Source organism: Vicugna pacos, chromosome 5 (assembly GCF_048564905.1).
Source record: "Vicugna pacos chromosome 5, VicPac4, whole genome shotgun sequence".
Taxonomy (NCBI): Eukaryota; Metazoa; Chordata; class Mammalia; order Artiodactyla; family Camelidae; genus Vicugna; species Vicugna pacos.
The window spans coordinates 61,165,645-61,189,294 of NC_132991.1; the positions used below are offsets into that span (position 1 = coordinate 61,165,645).

A 23,650-nucleotide genomic window follows, 5' to 3' on the forward strand; every position below is an offset into this window, starting at 1 on the left:
TGTTCAGTGTGTTTATGGAACATGAAAACACTCATGTGGTTGTTGTGGATGCACGTGTTGAACAGTTTTGCAGGTCAAATTTATGCCGTAGGTTAGCTCTCTAGTGCCTGTGTAAGTTAAGCAGTAGGATTATAGGCAGGAGAGGCCAATTAGGGCTGCTTCATGTTTTATTCTACATAGTACAGTTGTTGAAAATGATTTATGAATTAGTTTTTAAACTTTGACGCTGCACTTCCATTTCTTGTTCTGAAAAGAAATAAATCGCAAGTCTGTCTCACTGGCTTGACTTAAACTGTATTCTTCATAGGCTACCCCACCAGATAATCCCAGCTGGTCCATCAGGGATTTTCTGATGTGGATGAATTCACACACAGTTAAGGAATTCACTTACGGTGGCACGAATGGAGTCCTGTAGAGGAATGTAGTGGGTACAGTCTCAGAGACCTCCCAGGTGTTAACGATCTCCTCCTTTAATCTACTCTGGCCATTCTTTTCTGGGCTTCAGATTTGCTTGTGATCAAGTGTTTTGACAAAAGCAGGATATCTATAATTCCAATGACAGATGAGCAATTTGGACCAAGTGAGGAGTCCAGTAAAAAGAACTCATCAGAGATCAGTAAACAGTAGCATCGATTGAAAGGTAGAGAGGAAGAATAACTGAGGAATTAAGGGCTACGACTCTCCTGAGAAAATGTGTATGGGATAATACCAAAATGAAATGTACACATTTTTATTCCTTCCTCACACCACAATCAATTTTGATGACTGATCATTGTATTTAAAATTTTTCACCCGAAAGTCTTCAGTGTTTATTCTAAATGTAGCTTGGGCATTAGAAGGAAAGTCACAATCATGTTAATTATCCCCCATGGAATCCATTCTAAGGCTAAACTTGATTTCCCAGTAGACAGATTTTTTTAAACTACTTTTAACTCAAAGCTTTTCTGATGCTTTGAGTTTTATGCATGAAAAGCAGTGATAAATTTCTATCTTTTGAATAAATTGATCACAGACAAACATCAAGGGCTTTTAGGAGCAAGAAATTGGATTTTAAGAGAGTCTGTGTCTACTATTTTAAAAAAAAATTTTTTTTTAACAAAATGACTTAAACAAGTTACCTGAGAAAAACAGAACAGATTTGTTGGCTATATTCATCTCGACAAAGACACACAAACATATCTACTAATGGAGCATATAAAAGTCTTCAGCATTACCTTATATTTAATTTTAAAGATAAGTATTGGCCTTGCCCTTTCAGGAAATTTTTATAATTTTCTGCTTTGGCTGAGAATCTATATGACCTTTGTGCCACCCGTGTGCTAGGAACACTGTAAGATGGTTAACATTGATCTTTTTCTGCGAATGTTCCATCAACTTGTCTCTAAGGCTTTATCTTCCTTTTGGGTCGAGTTAGTACAAGCTACTGTACCTGAAAATCCATACTTAGCTTGCTGTGTCTAGCAATTAACAAATGATTTTCTTTATCAGCCATTAGTCGCTATGTCATTAATCAAAAAAGGCTACTCGGTTTGTTCCTCAGTATGGCAGAATAGATGATGAACAGATGTTCAAACAGAAAAGATAAAGACACTTCATCTGATGGATAAGAGAGACAGTATAGACTTAAAGACCTTTTCAAAATCGTTCATGGCCTTAGACTTTAAAAGTTGTTTCAACACAGTTTATATCCTCTAACACAAACAGAGGAAATACAAGTATCTTCTTAACATTTTTCCTGTCAGGCCCTGTGTAAGAATTAAGAATCTTGGTACTTTACCTCATTACATTTGCAAGGTAACCCACCTCTACCAATGGGGAAAATCATAGGTAAATGATCAGATAATTAAGTTTATGTGTTTTGTAACCTTTGATCTTCTCTGTTTGCGTTTCTTGCCTCTCTCTGATGTCTTCATTCCAGGGGACACAATGCTTTATTCACCTTTTTCTCATCAGAGGTTTCGAGGTCCATTTGGCACACGTAATTTGACCGGATTTCCCTTAAGGTCCTGGATACATCTCTTTAACATAAGTTTAAAGCTACTGTACATTAAGCAACCTGAAAGGATAGTCATGCAATCCCAGAATGAAGTTAACAGGAGGGAAGTGTCTATCAATGAAAAGCGAAATGAGAAATTTGCCTGACAGACATCATAAGCTCTGCCTGCTCTAAATGGCTTCATTATTTACTTTCAAGTGTGCGTTTTTCCGCCTGTCACACACGTTTCCTAACTAGAAAATACACTCTTTGAGGGCAGGAATAGTGTGGATTTTCCTTTGGATATCCTGTAATGTGTTGTAGAAAATAGAGTGTCAGTAAATATTGTATGTTCATTAACTGATGCATAATTAAAACAAATTAAAATTAATTTCAAAGCCATGAAGATGTTAATTTTGGAATACAGGCTGTTTGAGTTACTTCCATTCTTGTTAATTGGTGAGGATAGATACTGAGTTGGCTGTAATCATTAAACACTTACCTATAAAGCAACTCCTTTAATGCAGGCCTATGCTGGGTGCTCGGGATACACTGAGGTATTAGAGATACGCCAGTGTCCAAGGCAGATGTGATTCCTGGACTCTGGAACATGTCCACATTAAAAAAAAAGATTTGAAATAAGGTGACATTAAAGAGTAATCCACTCCAATAATCAACCAGACAGTTAACACTTAAAGTTTATTAATACCTTTGACTTCCTCTCTTTCTCTCTTTTTTTAATCTCCACACTTCTAAATTAGTATGCACGTAAGATTTGCAATTACTTTGCCTTTTGGAGGCCAATAATATTACTTTACGGTAGAGATTTAATATTACATTTCTACAGCATAGTGAGACATCAGGGCTGCATGGGCTGCATTATAAATTCTGCTTTGATCCTTGCAGTCCTTTATCTTAACATGTATTGTAGGTGTCTTTTTCCTTGAGAAATAAGTTTCCATTGGGGAAGGGCATTTGATGCTTTGATATAAAGAGCAAATAGTCACTCTTTGCATTGTGCTAGTGTTTTCTTCTCCATAATGATCCTTTTGTATAGAAAGAAGGACTTGTTGATGTAACTCTCCTCCCACCCCCTTTTTTTTTTCTGAACATAATAATAGGCTCTCCCTCCTTCCCCAAAGACCTATGGTTACAAAGTATAAATGAGATAATATAACAGAAAATATTTTTACTCTATGAATTCTTGCAGGTTTGCTGGCTATTATTCACCTCAAATTAAGCCTTCCATAAGTCTGGACTGAGTGGGAAAGATTGTGAAACATACCACATTTTTGTGAAATATTCATATTTTAGTGAGAAAGAAAGAGCAGGAAAAGGAGAAAGTGAAGCCAAGAGAAAGTAGTGATTTGACAGTTGTTATACCTTGGTGATTGAATTAGAGAAGACTTCTATTTTCTTCTTTATATTTTTTGTATTTTCTAATTTTTTTTTAACCAAAGCAGTATTAAAAAAAAAAAAGAAAAGAAATGAGCCTCTAGACATTTCTGTTCCTGCAGTGCCTGCAGAGACAAGTAGTTGCACCTGTCCACATAGGTGGACGCCTGCCTTATGTTATTTGAGGCTGAGTAGGAATATCCACTGTGTGAAAAAAAAATGCCATCCCAATATAATACTGTATACTTATCTCTCTGTCAGTAGTTTAAAAATGCAAATTCTCTGGGCAAGGGTCATTATGTCACAAGTACTTTTTGGTGGATCAGATTTTCAGATCATGATTTTTAGTAATATAAAAATATTGATTGGAAATTTGCGTGACATAAGCACTTAAATGCTTCTAGTTATTAATTAGCCATGACCTTGGGTAAACTATCAAATTCTGATCGTTAGTTCCTTTCACATATGTGTAGGATCAATAAGATTCTCTCAAGCTCTAAAAGTTAGTAATTCTGTGCCTGTCCCCGAGTGTTTAACGTGTGAGTGTTTTGTATGCTCCCTTCAGTTTTAGTCATTTATTTCCGGGTATCTACAGCTGAGGTCTCCAGACCAGGTTCCTTTGGGTGAGTGAGAGTGAGAGAGAGACAGAAAAGAGGACGTGAGATTGTGGTTCTACTGTATTCCTTGCAAGGAGTTTTGCATCTACTTCACAACCACCCTGAGAAGCAGCATTATTTTTCCATTGGAAAAAACAAACTGAGAATCAGGGAATTATTAAAGTTTTCAAAGTTAGTATATCTAACAAACAGCCAAGTTAGAAATGGAAAACCTACAGCTAAAGTTAGTGACCTTTCTACCACAGCAGATCACCTCCCAGAAGGAAATCATAACACCTAGGACTGGGGCAGGAAATTGCTTCCAAACTAATTTTCTTCCCTTGCTGCTGGGCCCTGTGTCAGTTCTAAAACACCAAACTGCATCCCTGCAGTTTCTGGGGATGCTTTGATAGCTGACTATATTGTCAGTAATTTAAAAAATATTGTTGCTTTGTCTTTCAACTACTTCATATCTGTCAGAGAAGCACCAACTGTGGTGTCCAAAGACTGATGTCCCAAAACTAGGACCTTAGAGATGAGGATAATTAAGTATCTGAACACTTCCAGGAGAAAAGTCTGCTAGATTTCAGATTTGGGGTCTTTAGTGACCAGTACATAAAATTTTTCTTTATTGAGAATCTTTTCCTTTGTATTTCTACTAATCCTTATGGATTCAGCAAGCATGAACTTGACAAGGAAAGCTGATAGTTTAATACCAGCACAATATTTGCATTGTGCTGCAAGCTATGAATTTAGGTTTTTGTTTTGTTTTGTGATTGCGGGCAACAGAAACTGACCGTGGCTACCATAAGGAAAAGGGTATTTATTGTGATGCTATTATGAGTGTGGATCTGTATATATGTATATGCGTGTCTTGGGGTTGTGGTGGTATTGGGGTAGGAGTCTCATGGAGTCAACCAGAGGCTGGAGGACCAGACTTGGGAACACTTAGGAATCACGAGGGCACTAGAACAATCAGCCACAAGAAGTGCAGGGACGGCCCTTAGCAGGAACAGCCTGATCAGCATCAGTATAGCAACCCCACACACACACACACACACCCGCCTCACTGCTCCTAAAGAAATACCTGCAACAGTCCTATATTCTTGCATCATTCACTCTAGAGTCAGAGTCCCAAGGAGCATCCAACTGTTCAAACTTGAGTCAGCAGACAGAGAAAAGATTAGTCATTTAGGCTGTCTTTAGTGTGAGGCTGACTATACTTTCATGATAAGCTAGTGAGGAATTCCAAAATGGAAGTCAAAGGTCCAAATATGGGATGTTGGACAGATAAAGGAAAATTATGTATGGTTCTCTATAGATAGGTTCACAAGACCAAATAGGGACTCATTCTGAAGGAAGGATGTTAGTTTTCTGTTATTTTGTTTGTATAGAAATTAGCAAAGCCTTTTCTTATATTTTCCTATTTCTCTTTGGTATAAATTCTTCATTTCCCTCCCATTTTTCTCTTGAATTAAAAACATATAAAATTTTTATTATATTTAATATAATATATAATATATTTTATTATATAATAAAATTATGTAAATTATTTTATTATATTTCTTTACAAGAAAGACTTTAAGAAAATGTCAAAGAGAACTTCAGAGCTGATTTTAGTTCAGACTGCCATAGATATGGATCCCTAGCTTCAGTTTGAAATTACCTGACGCAAGTACAGCAGACTCAGATCTACATACAGGTAGATGTAATTAGGTAGGTGCAGCACGACTTCAGAATGACTAGATTTTATTTTGCTTAAGTGGAAGAGTGACATCTAGTGCCTGAAAAATTATGTCACTGGGTGAAAGGAAAGATAGGAAGAGACATGACTTGAGGTTGATTGAGGATGAATGAGTTCTGTACTCAGAGATTCGTCTCTTACACTGCCTTTTCTCCACTCCCCTGGGTGCCACATTAGTGACTGCAACTTCTTCCTAGCTGTGGTCTTTAATTCTGGGCTCGTCACATGGCAATGTTATTCCTCTATTTACAGTTCTGCAAGGAATTCCAATATTGTGTTTTCCTCCCTTTTCCTACCAATCTTAATTTCTATTATTTCCCAAAACACATGCTCATTTTTTGTCAGATTTGATTTCTTCACTTTCAATGAATGAATCTGGTTTTTTCTACTTCCACAGCTTGGCTTATATTCCCTCTGCCTGAAAGGTTCTTCTCATTGTCTTTTGCCAAGTTTTATTTATCTTTCAAGTTTCATTTTCTTGATATGTCTTCCGTTTCTTTTGTTTTTCTAAACCACCTCATATCTGAATTTCTATAGCATTTAGAGTCTGTATAACTCATTGATATTTAGTTATAGTCTGTCTTGAATTAATTGCTGTGGTCTATTATATGGTAGTTTGGTCTCAGTTCCTTGAGTTCAGGGAATTTCTACACTTCTAAATACCCTTTTCAAATTGGTTGAGCACGTCAGGCAATAATTAATAAGCATTTTGATAGGATTTTTGAAATTTTGGTTTTCTGTAATTTGTGATTATTTTGGTAAATGTTTGTAGGTTGTTTTGTGTAATTTTGATAGGTTTGTTATAATATTAGCTTCTGCATTACTATCGACTGAGTTTTCCATGAGGTGAAAAAGAGCCATATGACCTTGATGTTTACTTAAAAATATTGTTTAGATAAAAAGAAATTCTAATAATTTACTTAATATTTCATCTGATATTATATAAATGCATCTGATATTCATATAAAACATTAGATCATAAATTGATTACCCATAAGAAATTATTAAAGATAATTAACACAATTCTACAATTCTTAAATTTACAGGTGAGGACATGCAGGCTTAAATCAATTGAATACTATATATATATGTATATAGCTCATATACACACACATGTATTGAAAGTATATTCAAGAAAAATAAATAAGGCTGCTAATAAAACTATAGAATACAAAATGCATTTTTTTGGTCATGAGATAATAATGAGCTATTTTATATTTACGTATAATTTACAGAGTTAAAAATGACTGCATCTGATTACTTTCATTTGATCTTTATAATCACATTGTAAAGGAAATGATTTTATCCTCAATGAATGAATTTATTTTTCTAATATACACTTACGTGCCTCACATTCTGTTAGATGTTAGGGATAAAAGATGGGTACTGCTTGTCTCTCTAGCTTTGAGGGTTTTTTCCATTTGATCTAGTAGCTGTATCTGAAGCTGAAGAAGTTAAATGATCAGTGAAGATTACAAAAAAATAGGCAGAGATCCAGCAGTAGAACAGAAATCTTGGTCTCAAACTTCAGCATTATTTCTGCATTATTTTACTACATTTCCTTGAAATTATTTTGGAAACAAGGAATCTGATGACAAGTTTATATAAACTTACAAAGAAAGAAGATCTCTCACTCATCAGAAAATTATTTTGCTATTTGATCTGCTGAAACAGAATAGCCACAGAAAGTAATTTAGCTTTATCATTCTTAAATTTAAACGAATATATCAATGTTTGTTGGGAAATAGGTTATCATTTTCCCTCAAGAAATAGAACTTGTAGTCTAGTCAACACTCTTCTGGTTGTGAGCTAGAGAGGTTTGTACTTTCTAGGGTAACTCATTCTCTGCAACCCTCCCCCCCTTATTACTATTCCTTCCCAAGATTGTTTAGAAACCACAAGTAACAAGCAGTTGTTTTGGTATCTGCTACTATTGTTTTTCCTTAATTATTTTCTTTCATTTCTCTTTGTTTATATTATACTCTATACTCTGCCACTCAGTGATACTCAGTGTTTTATACTCTGTACTTAGGCACCTACAACATCAAGAAGCAGAGAAAATTTTGTGAAAGTAAAGATTCAAAAGGGAACTAACTAAGGTAATACCTGCAACACTTTGGAATCCATAAGTTTTCTTTTACTATTGATGTTAAAAAGCTGCTACTTAAAAGACATGTAATTTCACAGTTTAAAGGTGCAGGAACTTTAATGAAAAGTAATGAATGGGTTATGCAATCAAAAGTTCTTTGCTATAATTAAAATGGGAAGATTTTTCTTCTAGGCTACTTATTGCTACTAGATTAGAATTGTATAGCATGAATTCTTGAAAGCACGACAGCAAATTTAACCAGTGAAGATATGAAGAGAATGCCTGACTCAGCCTCAAGGCAGAACCTGCAACGTTCATGGGACATGATGCGAGAGAAGATGCACTCGAGATGAGCTAGGTTTCTTTCAACCAAGAGTGGCTGAGTAAGCAGCTGAACCTTTTGGTTGGTTCCCTTCTCAGAAACTCCACAACAACTATGTCAAAGCAAAGTTGTGTTTTTGTTTTTGGTTTTGGTTTTTGGCACATGTCTTCACTTTCATGTGGAAATCAGCATAAGTAAAATCTCTGTGAGGAGAGGGCACCAAGTTATGTGTTTCACCCACATTCAGCTGCCTCTTGCAGTCATTTCATCTTGACTCAGTCTGAAAGGCCTACAGGGATTATAATTTTTCATGACTAAAATCACTAACTGTAACACTTAACATCTGTTCTTAGACTTCTCTAGAATTGTCTTCTTTATTATATAGCACAAAATTCAGGCAATTGATTCGCTCCTCTGTCCAGGTTGCCTGGCTTTCTTGGATGTAGAGGACACTCAGTAGATGCAGATTAAATGAAATGAAAAAGCAAGTAGGATTTTCCCGTTCCCAACTGATGATATTGAGTTGCAATACTTTCCTAGATCACTCTCCCCAGGCAAAAGAAATAAAAGCAAAAGTAAAAAAAACAGGATCTAATCAAACTTACAAGCTTTTGCATGGTAAAGGAAACCATAAGCAAAATGAAAAGACAGACTACAGAATGGGAGAAAATATTTGCAAACAATGTGAATGACAAGAGCTTAATTTCCAAAATATACTAACAGCTCATGCAGCTCAATATTAAAAACAATAACAACAATAACAAAATGAAACAAAACAAAACAAGCAACCCAACCCAAAAAAGTGGGTAGAAGACCTAAACAGACATTTTTCCAAGGAGATACAGAGATGGTCAACAGACACATGAAAAGATGCTCAACCTTGGTAAATGTAAATAAATGCAAATCAAAACTGCGATGAGGTTTCACCTTGCACTGGTCAGAATGGTCATCTTCAAAAAATTTGCAGATAATAAATGCTGGAGAGGGTGTGGATAAAGGGAACCCTCTACACCGTTGGTAGGAATGTAAATTGGTGCAGCCACTATGGAGAACTTTATGGAGCATCTTTAAAAAACACTAAAAATGGAGTTATCATATGACCCTGCAGTCCCACTCCTGGGCATATATCCAGAAAAGGTGAAAACTCTAATTTGAGAAGACGTATGCACCTCGATGTTCACAGCAGCCCTGTTTACAATAGGCAAGACATGGAAGCAATCTGAATGTCCATCATCAGATGAATAAAATAAAGAAGATGTGGTATACAATAGAATTTTACTCAGCCATAAAAATGAATGAAATAAAGCCATTTGCAGCAACATGGATGGACCTAGAGATTATTGTACCAAGTGAAGTTAAGTCAGAGAAAGACAGATATCGCTTATATATAAGTGGAATCTAAAAAAATGTACAAATGAACTGATTTATAAAACAGAAATAGATTCACAGACATAGAAAACAAATATATAGTTACCAAAGGGAGAAGGAGGGAGGGATAAGTTAGGAGTTTGGGATTAACAGATGCACACTACTATAGATAAAATAGATAGATAGCAAGGGCCTACTGTATAGCACAGGGAACTATATTTGGTATTTTATAATAAGCTATAATGTAAAAGAATCTGAAAAAGAATATATATACATATTTAGAACTGAATCACTTTGCTATACATCTGAAACTAACACAACATTGTAAATCAGCTATACTTCAATTAAAAATAAGGTCATTGTGGGGGAGGGTACAGCTCAGTGGTAGAGTGCATTCCTAGCATGCACAAGATCCTGGGTTTAAGACCAAGTACCTCCACTTAATAAATAGATGAATAAATCTAATTTCCTCCCCACCAAAGAAAATATAAAATAAATACATAAAAATTAAAGTCATTATGTACTCTAATGGCTAGTATTGTTTTAAGTAGTTAAATACTTATTGTAATGCCTACTGTCTGCCAAAGAATAATTATTATAATAAATATAGATATAATATATTTAACTACAACCCCCAGATCCTTAGATATTAAGGATGCCTGACGGATACTCGATTTTGGGCTGCTGATCATCACCTCCGTCTTCATTTGGTACTAGCCTGCTTTTTAAAAAAAGAATTTTCAAATGAAATTGCATTATGTTAGGAAGAGTCAGCTTGAGCAGCATGTGTGAACTTTGCATGTGTTTCTACATTCTAACCACCATCCCTACATTACTCTCCATTGTCACTTCTGTCACCCTGGCCATATTCTTATTGGTCCATAGCAACAGCCTCCTCATTGATGTCTTTCCTTTCAGTTCAGCCTTCCAATCCAGTCTACATCCTGCTGCTAAACTCAGCTTTCTTAAGCAGTGTTTTAGCCATTTCATTTTATGCCTCTGTTAATAACCCCTCAATTGTCCCCATTTCCTGTTGTATTAAGGATACAATTCTAAGTGCTGTAAAGCTTTCCATCTTCTGATCCCAAATCCTGTTCTGCCTCTTCTAATGGTATTTCTGAGTATAGAGCCTCTGCTGTGTCCTAAAGTTGGCACACTGACCTTTTAAAAACAAATTTCCAACATTGTAGAAGGATATTACACGTAAAAATTCAGATTTCCAGCCCTCGTATAAAATTAGGTGATCAGACTTGAGCCTGGAGCCAACGTCATTCAAGGCCCATGCTGTTGATAAATATTGCTCTCTTTGCCTTCAGCAGATGGACTTGCTTCCTCCTTTGATCTCTTACTGGAAAGTTATTAATATCTCCCTCATGGCACTTTTCATGGTCTGTCTTTAGGTAGCCACTTAACTTATCTTACTAGTGGATTGTAATCTTGTTTGGGAATGGAAGCTAGGTTATATTTTTCAGTGTTTACCTTACAGCACTGTGAACGCCAATTTTGCTCATAGAATGTGTTAAAAAATACTTATTGGATACTGTTGTCTCTGGGGTCCTGGCAAACTCAGTTTGCAATAATGATTGTTGAATATTTAATCTCATTCCATGTCCTGTGTTCAGCAAAACTACAGAACATCCAAACAGTAGTGCCTCTTATTTCCTTTGCAGTTTGATGGTATAGATTGTGGACTTCAGAAAAGATATGTTTTTTAAGTCCTCTGAGTCCCAAAAACATAGTTCAATGACTGCCACCCAGATGATGGATTATTTATGATATTGTCATGGTCAAATGTGATAATTAAATAAATATTTTTATGGGGAAAAATAGAAGTTAGGAAGAAGAACTTGTATTTGTAGAAGGACCTTTGTGAGACAAATACATGGAACACTTGGGGTTTGCTAGTACTTAGAGTATTGTTTGGCAAATAGTACAACAATAACCATTTAAAATATATAAAATGATGTGATAAAAGTTAGCAGTGCTATGTTAAAGACAGATTTAGGATCTTGGGAAAAATACCAAAGACTTTTTTATTCTGTGGAATTTGAAGACATTAAAATGAAATATTCGTACTGGGATTTTGAAATGGATAAGAAAAGAAGCTATTGCTTTATTTTAAGAGGCACAGTATAACAAGAAAATATTACCTTGAACTTGCTGTATGCTCTTGAAACCTAAATCTATTTCATGGGTTTGAGTAAGAAGGCTGAAGACAATTTCCAACAAGGTACAGGCATAGGAAAGAGAAAGAAATGGAAACAAGTAAGGAAGTACTTTGACCTTACAAGCTTATGTCTCTGAAATTAAGTTAATTACTGGCATTAACTCTTTCACTCAATCAATCCTGCCTTCATTGTCCTTCCTTCCTCACTTTCTTGCTTCCTTCCTCAATCTCCCTACATCCCTGAATTATTCCACAAGAGGAGTCTTAAAAGAAAATCACAAAGCATGTTAATTTAGCCTGACATCATGTACAAAATCTTCAGGTTGCTGTTTGTGAAAGAGAAGTGGCTTTGATCATCTGACATGTCATTGCTCATATTGTTTTTGTTGAGTCCTTATTAGGTGTCACATAATGTTCTTTGTACTTTATGTGTGTTAACTGAAAACACTCTTACTTAATTTAGAGGTTGGATGTGCATGCCCTTTTACTTATGCTCTCAACAAGCCTGCAAAAGTTGGCAGAAAGGAAATTTCCCAAAAGACATTATGGATTGTTACCAAATGAAGACGGAGGTGATGATTAGCAGCCCAAAATCGAGTATCCGTCAGGCATCCTTAATATCTAAGGATCTGGGGGTTGTAGTTAAATATATTATATCTATCTGTATAATGGAATTATGTTGGAAACAATAAAGAAGTATTCAGTAACATAGAAAGGTAAGTATTCAGGGGACAGGGTAAAACACAATTTGAGCAATAAGAGCCCATTTAAGTAAATTATATCAACTATGCCAAAATGTTAACAAAAGTCACCTTTCGGTGATGGAATTAGGGAAATTTTTATTTTATTTCTGTTAAATCTGTATTTCCCATATATTCTGCAACTGGCATTAATTTGTTTGCCAAAAATTAAAATTTTAAAACAATTAAAATACTGCATATGTAATTCACTCTTATTATGTGCCTTTGTCTCCACATGGTAATAACATTTGAATATTTCAAGCCCCAAATACTGCTTTTAATCACAGCACATATTTATTTGTGGTTATAAATACTTTAAATTTTTAATTTTTGCTACAAATTCTGAAGTGTTATCACCACAGTATTCTCTGTTTCTCTGCTTCTGGGTAGAATGTTGCCCAGATAAGTTTTGGAGTTTATAAAATATAGAAAACCAAGCATTTTTCCTATCAGTGAGGAGTAGGTTTATCCTAGCAGAATCCTCTTGTGATTCTGTTATTGGTTAATAATTACATGCATATTAAAATCACAGTAATTAGTCCAAGGTGTCTTAGGTAACTTTTTACTTTCAACAATGTGTTGTTGCCAAGCTAATAAATACTTGTTGAATTAAATGGATTTCTGAAAGAAATACACATTTTCATAGGTTTCAAGTGCAGAAGAAACAAGGCTCATCCAACAGGCCATATGGTCCTCTGCATTTCTCAGACTCCCTTTCAGTTGTGTTGTGGCCATGTGACTAGTTCAGACTAATGAGGTATGAGCAGAAGTGCCTTGTGTTGCATCTGTGCTGAAATAGTTAAAGCCAGGGTGTTTCCCCCACTGATTTTTTTTTTTCCATCCAAAGAAAGACCATATGAACTTTAATTATAATCAGTTTAAAACCAAAAAGGAATCATACTAAACTTCTCAGAGAATTAATACATTTACTGTCTGTATTATTTAATGCAGTAAACATTTCAGGATCCTCCCTTTCCACACTTAAACTTCTGAATAAGGACTCCATGGATAGGTAATGACAGACCCTGGAGCTCTGGCTCTCTCCGAGGGGTGCCCCCAGGATCCTTCTCTCTGACGGGTGGTCCTGACATCCTTTACTCTGAGGGTGTTGCAGGTATCCCTTCCTCTGGTAACATGTTCCCAGAATCTCCCTCTCTGACTTCATGTTCCCAGCATCCCATTGTGTCTCTCTCTGACTTCATGTTCCCAGCATCCCTCTCTCTTTCTCTGATAAATGTTCCCAAATCATTCTGTCTTACATTGTGATCCCAACATCCCTCTCTCCTAGCAACTTTACTTAAGTAAGAAATAAAACTTATATATAAGGACACTAAGATTTCAGAATTTATTGTTACTATAGCACAACATAGACTATCTGGATGAATAGCCTATTTTTAATCTAAAATAAGAAATAGACATGTTTCAATACAAATTATTATTAAGTGTATATTTAATGTTTTATGTAATGACCAAGGCTGAGGAGTGGGAGTGAGAGAGAGAGAGAGATCAAGGACAAGCAGAGAAAGTCAGAGAGCTAGGGAAGGAAGGCTGAGATTAACACCACAAAATCTCAAAGCCAATCCTCTATTTTCCTTCCTGTTGATGAATTTTCTTCCATTCTGCAGCTAGCCCTCACAGAATCTTCAGGTCCTTAAGCATTTATTCATTTAAAAATTTAAAATATTTTAAAATATATAAAATGTAAAATGAAAATTGCCCAAGCATCCTACTCAAAAAAATCAATCTTATTTCTTTGTAAGAGAAATACATATTTGAAAGATTTTAATGTTTTATACAGGTAATACTATTTTTCTCAGTTTGACACTGTCTCTTTGACTTTACACATGGGGTCTTTTTTGTAAAAAGGGCTTAAAGGGCTCATTTTTCCAAATCTGGTCTTCTTCTACTTCATGGTTTCTAGCATAAGTCGTCATGATTAGAGAAGTTTTTCATTCTTAAGATCAAATTCTATGTTTATTATATAATTTTTTAAGGTTTATTGCTTTTCACCTTTTAATCCCCCTGGAATTTATTTTTGTGTATGTTGAAAGCTAGGATTGTAATAAATCTTTTTCTATATAAATATTCAGTGTTCCAATACCATATTTTGAATAATCTGTACTTTCACTATGATTTGAAATGATGCCTTTATCATACATATTTGAGTCTATTCTTGACTCCCTCCTATATTTCTTTGATATATTTTTCTGTTCCTGTACTAGTGCTACTTTGTTTTAATAACTGTTTTTTTTAAATAAGATGTACTATATTAAGACAAATCTCTTAGTAATGCTTGCCCTTTGTAATTTATGTCTTCGTTACATATTCCAATCTCAAATATTCTTCATATGGATTCTTTCACATTGTTTTTTTATTCCCAGATTTCATTTATTGCTTATTCATGGCTACTATGAATAGAGGCTTTATTTTTTATACTTTTTAACTTGTTTTTACTGCTGTTAAGAAAAGTATATCCTACACACATGCAAAAGTGTGTGTATGCATGTTCTTGACTGATTCTGAACGTCTTAACTAAACTTTTTCACGGCTTCTTAAAACTCCTCTTCAGTTGATTTTTGTGTTTTCAGAATTTAAAAAAATATACATATGGTAAGCAGTAACAGTTTTTGTCCCATCCTTTATAAAACTTACCTCTTCTAATTCTTTTCTTACCATATTGTTTAGAATCTCCAAAATAATTCTGTATATTGTGGTAATATATGTTATCTTTTTCTTATTTCTTTAGTGAGAATGCCTTTAGTGCCATTATATTAATACTAATACTAAATACCGTTATACCAATAAAATACTAGTATTATGTTTATTCTTATAAAGGAATAATTATTATTAATCATGATAAGGGAATTTTCCTTTTATTCCTATTTTTCTACAAGCTTAAAAAAAAAACAGTAACAGATTTTAATTTTGTATTGCCATCCCAATAATTAAGTGAAAGAAAATGCTAGGTTGGAATGGATTGCCAAAAGAAATTTAAAATTTTAAAATGTCCTTTAAAGATTAAACAGAAACATTTAAAGTCTTTAAAAGGTGTTTCTTTTAAAGACTATCTTACCACTCAGAAAACATGTGGCTGCTCCCAGTTTACCAGGTTACTGCGCAAGGGCTCTCAGTATGCTGGGGATGATGGTTTGCTTTTACCTAGACAAGAGCTTTTGGAGTTGGAAGGTTTTCTTTGGGGCAATAAAGATCCCTACCTACTGCCCTCTCCTTTCTGTTGAAGACACAGTATTCATTTCTTCTTTGTAACCAGTTGAATAGCTGTGTAACATTACCTTTCTTGTGGCTTATTTGATGTAGGAGTGAAGCATTAAGGACTTGAAGTCTCATTGTTCAGTGCTACTTATTCTCATTAGCAAACAAAAACAAGCCCCAGGGCTTTGGTTGGGGAAGATATATAAATACACGTCTGCTTGTGGCCAGGTATTAGAAGCATCATTTCTGATATTTCTTAATATCTTACAGTTAAGAATGAAACAAAAAAATCTTAATAGCTCAAGTTTAGAAAAATACTCTTTCACCTTACTTCCCAGATTTTTAAAGGCCCGTGTTAGACAGTTAGTAGTAGCTGTTTGAGGAGTAAGGGGCCATCTCATATTCATAATACCTACACATTTTAAAATTTATTTTTGCCCTTCAAAGCTATGTTTTCACACCTAATTCATGTGTATATAGCTTTAGTGAGCAGAAATGCATTTAATAATTTGGTTTGTTATGTTATAAATGCAACGATTTTTATAGGCTGAACAATGTGCCATTTTACTCACTAATTGTTTCATAGGTATTACTCACTCCAACTAGATTTCCATTTGTAAGCCTAAGACATCATCAGTACTCAAACAAGGAGATTCTCTGGGACATCCAGGATTTCAGAGCACATATGAATTGCTCAATGACAAGGTTTACAGGTTTTTAAAGATCAACAAGGGGTTTTAGAGATCATCTCCATCCTTTCCTGTTGTACATGAGGATGGAAGACTTTACTGACTGTTTTCTAAACAAGAATCATGTTTCAATTGACTTTCCTCAGCCAAATGCTAATGTCAATAACTGAAAAGTGCGAAGGATTGTTTTACCCATGTAACACATTATTATGCTGCCAGTGATTTACTGATGGGCAGTATTTCTAGGCACCTGTCCTGTAAAACTATTGGAAAATTGTTGCTTTTAGATCAAACAGTAATCATTACCAAAGACCTCTCTTTGCTTTTCATGCATAACTTTCTACGACAGTGACCCAGAAAAGAATTGCTTCACTATTTACTATGCAACATATTTTCTGCACAAACTTAAAAAAAAAAATCTTGCTCCTGTCAATTTGAAAGTTCAATGTACAGAAAGATATATTAAGTTCTAAGTTACAAAAAAAGGTATCAGATTAACTTTTTGAGCTATCAGAGAGATTTACTTATAAACTTAAATTGGTATTGTCTAACAGTTTTTTTTTAGAAATGAAGTTTCTGCCCCTAAAAAATAGAATAACATTTTCCCTTAATCTAAAAAAATCTGCATTTAGAATACTAGATTCATTTTTTTACTCTCTTGTTACTGCTACTTCTGATTTCTCAATAAACCTGAAATATGAAACACAAGTGGGGAAAAGCAAAGGAAATCATATTCTGGGCTTGTGAATGCAAAATTGGAAACAAAAATATTTTCTTATCACAATTAAATCTAAATTAGAAGAGATACGTATAAATAAGATTTGACCCCTATACAGATATCTCAGGAAAACAAGGGAAAGAAAGATAAAATTTGTTAGAAGAATATTATAAAAGCACAAAAATACTAATAGAAGTTGTCTACAATTAACAGATGAAAAAAATCGACAGAGTGAGTGGCTAACATCACTAAGGCCATTATCACTAGCAATGTTTGCTTGTGTAAGTAGTGCTATATATAAGGTGTTTTCATCTTACAAAGTCTTGCAATCCAGTTGATAGAGAGACCTTATATATAAATAACACAGAAAAGAACAATTTTCAAGCCAAGCAAATGATCCTGTAGACTTTCTTTTCTAACCTTTGTATTCTCCAACCTATATAAATGTTTTTCTTCTAACGGCAATATGAAACTGTCAGTTGAATTTTGTTGAAGACCTTTTTTTCCTGAACATTGGTGATCAGCTGAGATAAATTCTTTTCATCTCTCTTTTAAATTTGTGCTTATTTTACAGTGTTGGAAGATATTAAATAATTTCAGAGAAACAGCGTGTTTTTCAAAAAATAAGTTACAACCCAAAATACACATACTAAATTGGTTGGATCACAAGGCAGGAAATGCAATGTTTTATACATCTGAATTCTTGAGTATTTAGCTGTGCTTGGTTTTTCTGAGTTGTTCTGCTCTTGACAGAAACTAAGAAAGCAGCAGGGCTGTTTGAGATAATTACATAGTACACTCAACTCTAATTCATATATAACCATCAAGTTTTTATAGATTCCTATTTATGATGCTATAAGTTTCTTGCAGGTTTCAGGTTAAATTCCTATCTTTTGGAGATTATAATTCAGTTATAAAAGTTTTCTCCTTGAATGAAACTTGGTATACAGAATTTTAATTAGAATAAAACATTATTAGAAATTTCTATACATGTCACCTACCTCACATCATTAAACATTATTTTGTAAAACAGTAAAACCATCTTTAGAACATATTCAGATGTTGTTATGCTTCTTATTTCCTTGTCATTTATGTACAGATGTGCTCATTTATTTTTTTTAAATCAAGTTTTTGTACCACTCAGATTATATTGTAAAATAAATTGTAGTATCTAAACATTGACTTTTGTTTGCAAATACTGAAGTATCAAACTGTAATATATAGCAACGAGAGTTTAGTACATAGTGGAGTGTATGAGAGTAACACCTTTTACATAATCAAATATGTTTTATAACATACATGCACTCTTTAGTTATGTAAATCCATTTATCTGTTGTTATAATTCAGTCAGATATTCCTCTTTTTTTTTGCCATACCATTGTTATTATCCACATTTGAGAAAGGAAATACATTTTACCTCAATTTTCAAACATTTTCAAAAATCAAGCATTTTTGGCCTAGGTATATTTTGCAGGAATATTCAAAAGAAGCAATTTTTAGACCAATGTTTATATTAAATATAAGAATATTTTAAAAGTAAAAATTAAACCATATATCTAAAGTAATATTTAGTCTCAGTTACAATTTAATGTGTAATTTGTAGGTAATGTGTTCCCTTTTGTATCATGAGAGATTCTTTGCTTTTCCAGGAGCTGGACTTCTTTTAGGACTTGTACGAAAGTAGGGTTGGATTGGCCATCCTTAATTTTAAACAAGAACTATGGAGAAATCCAAGAAATAATTCTGACTAACTTAAATCAAACAACTATAAAACAGACAGAAAACATTGGCTCCCCTATTAGTTGATTTGTTAAAATTGAATGGGCAAGGCATCCTATGTTTTAAGATTGACAGGAGTTAACAGCTTTTATGAATAACAAATAGCCAGGATTCTGTATAATAATTCTGGATATAAACATTGATAAAACAATGTGAATGCAATTGCCTTTACAGCTCATCTCATGAATCCATATTGGCATCTGTTCTGCCCCTCCTCACCAAGTTATGTGCCAACCTCTACTCCCAAATTACTCATGTAGACTAGACCAATGATTGCAGTGCAATTAGACTGATGAGAATCAAGAGAATTGCAAAAAAAAATCTGATAACTCCTAACTTGGCTTTATCTGTACAAGAATAAATAAAGCTATTGCACATCAAATACAGTATTTTCTTTTACTTCCTGATTTTCTCAGCTAATATTTTAAAAGTTTCTCAGTTTATATTAAAAAAAACTAAAATGATACTTAATTTAAAAATAGCATCTTATGTTAAAAACATATTTTCTTGCTGTGAAATTGAATTTGTTGAGTTTTTCATTCTTAGGCGACAGAGTTCCTATTTATAAAACCAGAGTCATGAAAAAAAAGGCAAGATGGATATGGTCAATTATTTTACTTTCATACTTCAAAGCATTGAGTACAATGTATTCAATGAATAGTCTAATCTGCAAAACAGATCTATTTGAAGAAGCAGTGAAGTACAAGAAATAAAAAGAACTCTCTAGAGTTCTGTCTTCTTTTCCTTATAAATTATATCATGTTATGTCATATCATATCATATCATATTATATTATACCAATTAATCTCCAGAGGCAGACCATTATAAGGACAGACCACCTCCTGTATTAAGTGGTCTTTTTTTAAAGGGATGATAAAGATGACAGAATTGAGCTAATCGCTGATCAGATAAATGCTATCTATTTCTTTACAAACCATAGATACAGAATTGGAAAGAGAAAATGGACTAGTTTTAATGTGTACTTCTTATGTAATATATGTTATTAAGAAATGCTTCATGAATTTTAATTTTAGCTCATTTAATAGTCATAATATTTCTCTTAGGTAGCAACTATTATCATCCTCAGCTGGAGGTTAGCCAGCAGGTAGGTGTTAGAGCTGGGATCCAAACACAGACAGTAGGGTACCAGAGTCTGTACTCTTAATCCTTTCACTGTGCTGCCTCTATGCTAATATTAGCCTGAAAGGGAAATCAATGACTTTTAAAACTTGCAGCAATGTTTTATAGGTGCGTTAACAATTCTCTGGCATTAAACATCAAATTGTTCAGAATGATTTTTTGGTGTGGAGCTAGGAAAGATTATGGAAGGCTTTGCACTTCTCAGTGTTAATGTTTTCTTTCATTGGCATAAATCTTTTGATAAGCAATATAACATCTTGAGACTTCCTGGAGGCCATTTTTGAATCTAGTTAAAAGACACATGTCACGTTATCCCAACTGAACCCAATGACAAGATTTTCAAGTCCTTCTATTAGGTATTTGAAGAGAGATTTTATTTTACATAGAATCCTTAAGGTTACCTTTCTTTTTGCAGTGTTAATGGCTTTCTATGAAAGAATTGTAAATACAAATTTGTAGAAACATTATGAACATTTTCTACATGATACAAAATAGATATAGTACAATATTGCTTATTAAGGTTTAACAAATAATGTTACTAGAGTAACTCTTTTTTGAAGATGATGCGTCTAAATTATCATCCTTACTAATATTGAATGCTTTATTCAAGAAATCTCATATCAATGAAAATGTACTTTTGGAAAAAGGGCATGAAGTTTTTTTTTCAAAATTAAAAATAATCTGATGTCCTCAGAGAATGTTTATTTACAGCAACTTCATTTTGAGAAAGACAGGCATTTATAAATCATAGCATCTCTGAACTGAAAAAAAAATTTAGAAATCCAAGTTCTACTATAAACAGTATTTTTTGTTTTTGGCTGCCTAACATCCATTCTCTCCTCTGCTAATAGTACTCTGGCTTTGTTAGGAAAAATATTCTCTCCAATTTCAATCCTTGTGATTGTGTGGGCTTACTTCAATATGTGACCTGGGATTGGTCCGTCAGAATAATTCTCCTGGCCATGGCTGACTGATTCAAGTCACGTGATTCATACCAGGTCAAGCAGATACAATTTCTGAACTGTTGTGAAGTGGCAAAGTGAAGTTCTACCTCAGTGGAAGTGACTGTGAAGATTAGATATTAGCTTTAAACTGTTGCCGGTTTCAGTATGAGAGAGTTTATGTGAATGGTAGAGCCAGTACTTCGGAAAGCAGAACCAAAAGTTGAAAAGAAACCAAGTCTGGATAAAGTTGCCTGAGTCCACTGAAAACAGAAGTTCTAAGATGTTCATTCCTATTTAATGGTATCTGATATCTGATTAAATATTTCAGACTACAGTAGCTTTGGACCTTGTAGGGAAACCAGAGCCATTTTCAGTATTAATATGTTTTAGAAATTTTATTATACTGAACATAGAATTGCTTCCCTTCTGGTTTCTCCTTTGATTCTATCTTTGCCTTCTGGTGATAAACCAAATAAATCTAATATCTCTTTTATGTGGCAGCCCATCAAATACATATACAATCCATCCTCTCAGTTTTGTATTTTATAAAGTAGCTATAATTAAGGATATTATAAATAAATATATCTTTAAATCTTTTAGTTAAATCATCCCCCCAAAACTGAGATTTGTATTTTCTTTTAATGACAGTGAACTGCATCAATCATCCCATTAATAATCATGTTTTAGAGACAGAAACAAATACTGCTAATTAGCTGGGGTTAAACAGTGAGTTTGTTAGATGCAGGGGACCCAACCTTACAATTAAGGTTGAACATGTGATTTGAAGGATGAAATATTCCCACCTGTTCGATATTTTCTTCTGAAATTCATATCAATTAAAGCCAAGGGTTAAGTGATTATCCCCTGAAGGAGCTAGTTTAAATTTTTTTAATTTAAGGGAAATATATCATCCCCTATTAATTATTTAACAGCAAATGTAGGAAAAAAAATATAGGGTTGTAATGGTCAACTAAAAATCTATGTAGTTTAGCGACCAGAATACTAACAAAAACAATAACAGTCCTAAAAAGGTACCAGTTTAAATGACACATTGAATTCCTAATAAACATACACTACTTTAAATATAGGACTTTCCTTTAAAAATCAGGATGGGGAGGGATGCTGGAAACAGGTGTTAGAAATTGGTAAAGCTGCAGAGTTCTGAAGGCAAAGCAATATGTGTGGTAAACAAGGAAAATAGCATAATAAGCACTTCCAACAGTCACATAGCCTGTGGCCCAACTGAACCAAGAAGAAAGATGGATCAAAAAGGGCATGCCCAGTGTATTTTACAAAACCACTGCTTTCTTTATTCAGCTGTGCTGTCATTTTGTGTTTGACCATTGTTACTTGGTAGGTGAAACGATGAATATGGTGAGAAAGTCATGTAAGAATCATAGGGATTTCTGTGTTATACCAAAACTTCCCCTGTTTACCACTTGTATTTGAACAAATCCTTTAGTATTTCCAAAAGCAAATTGTATTGCAGTTCTTAAACTCAGTGCAAAGCCAACTCAGAATCATAACCTAGGTCAAGGTTACCTGAACGTCCCAAGATAGTGTTAATTTACCATCACTGACGGTGACTCATCACTGATTCAGTCAGGGCTGAACATATCTCACGGAAGGGGACAACTGAACTTTTGGTATTACCTTATGCATACTCCAAAAAAGAAGTCTTTGCAGAGGAAACATCATGAAATCATTACGGAATTTTAAATACCCATGGATACTGTGAAGTTACCATGGCAAAAGAACTGGGAATGTATTCCGTCTGAAAGAGGTCAAATATAACATATGAAATCGTCACCAGCAAATAGAGCCCTCACCAAAAACAGTAATACTTCAAAGCCTAACAAGGGTGTTAAAGAAAAGCTAAATGATGATGTCCTCTTGAATGACAAGGATACTAAAAAGGTCAGGGAGAAATACATTGTTGTGAGTAGAAACCTGAAAAGGTAAAGAGAGACCTGAGAGGGGGTTGTTTTGGTGCTTCACTGTTATTTGAGTGGGTACAGGAGCATCTTCTTACTAAATAGGAAAATGGCATGAAACTATGAGAATATACCTTGATCCCATCTCTATTCTTAATAAATTATTTATCTGGCTTATTTATTAATTCATAAGGATAATCATTGTCCCTCCCCTGTGCCAGGCACAGTGCTAAGTACTAAGGCTTATACTGATGAATATTAAGAGGTCACTTCTGCCCTCATACATTTGGTGGATGAAACAGAGGCTAAGCAAATTAGCACACAAATATAATTACAAACTGTGACAAATTCTCTGAAGGTAAAGGAGGAATGCTATAAGAACGTATAAGAAGGATACATGATCTAGTGGTGGGTTTGAGATTGGATATTTGAACTTACATTTAAATGATTATCACAAAGCAGTGGGCCATGAAGAATATAAGTAAGTGATATTTCTGGTGCTCAGAGCAATGGCAACAGTGACATATATTTTATGTCTGTACTGAAGTTGAAACAACTTCATTGACCTTTTGATTTCATTTGCTCTCACAAATCACGGTTGACTGCCAATATCATGTGCAGACTATTACTGTTTGAAAAGTGGATGGCATCCAGGCACAATTCTAAAACTGACACATCAATACATTAAATTTCCTGTTACGGAGTTGTTTTATTTAAAACTTTGTATTTCTCCCTTTTGTGAAACTATTCTGGTATATCGTATGTCCACTAGGGGACAGTGCTGCCCTTTCTTAGAAGAATTATCCTGGACAAGACCAGGTCTTCCGTGTTAGATGT

The 23,650-nt window shown here is 34.2% G+C and overlaps 1 long non-coding RNA gene across 2 annotated transcripts; it reads right to left on the bottom strand.

The window, feature by feature from the left end:
- Window positions 1–357: 357 nt before the first annotated feature.
- On the bottom strand, window positions 358–22,593 carry LOC140696634 (uncharacterized). 2 transcript variants are annotated; one of them, XR_012073142.1, is made up of 4 exons: window positions 22,533–22,593; window positions 7,055–7,155; window positions 2,478–2,578; window positions 358–544 (listed from the first exon to the last, which is right to left on the bottom strand). It is a non-coding gene; the product is annotated as an uncharacterized lncRNA (long non-coding RNA). The 2 variants fall into 2 exon arrangements; XR_012073141.1 differs by lacking the exon at window positions 22,533–22,593 and adding an exon at window positions 22,422–22,514.
- Between the last annotated feature and the right edge of the window lie 1,057 nt (window positions 22,594–23,650).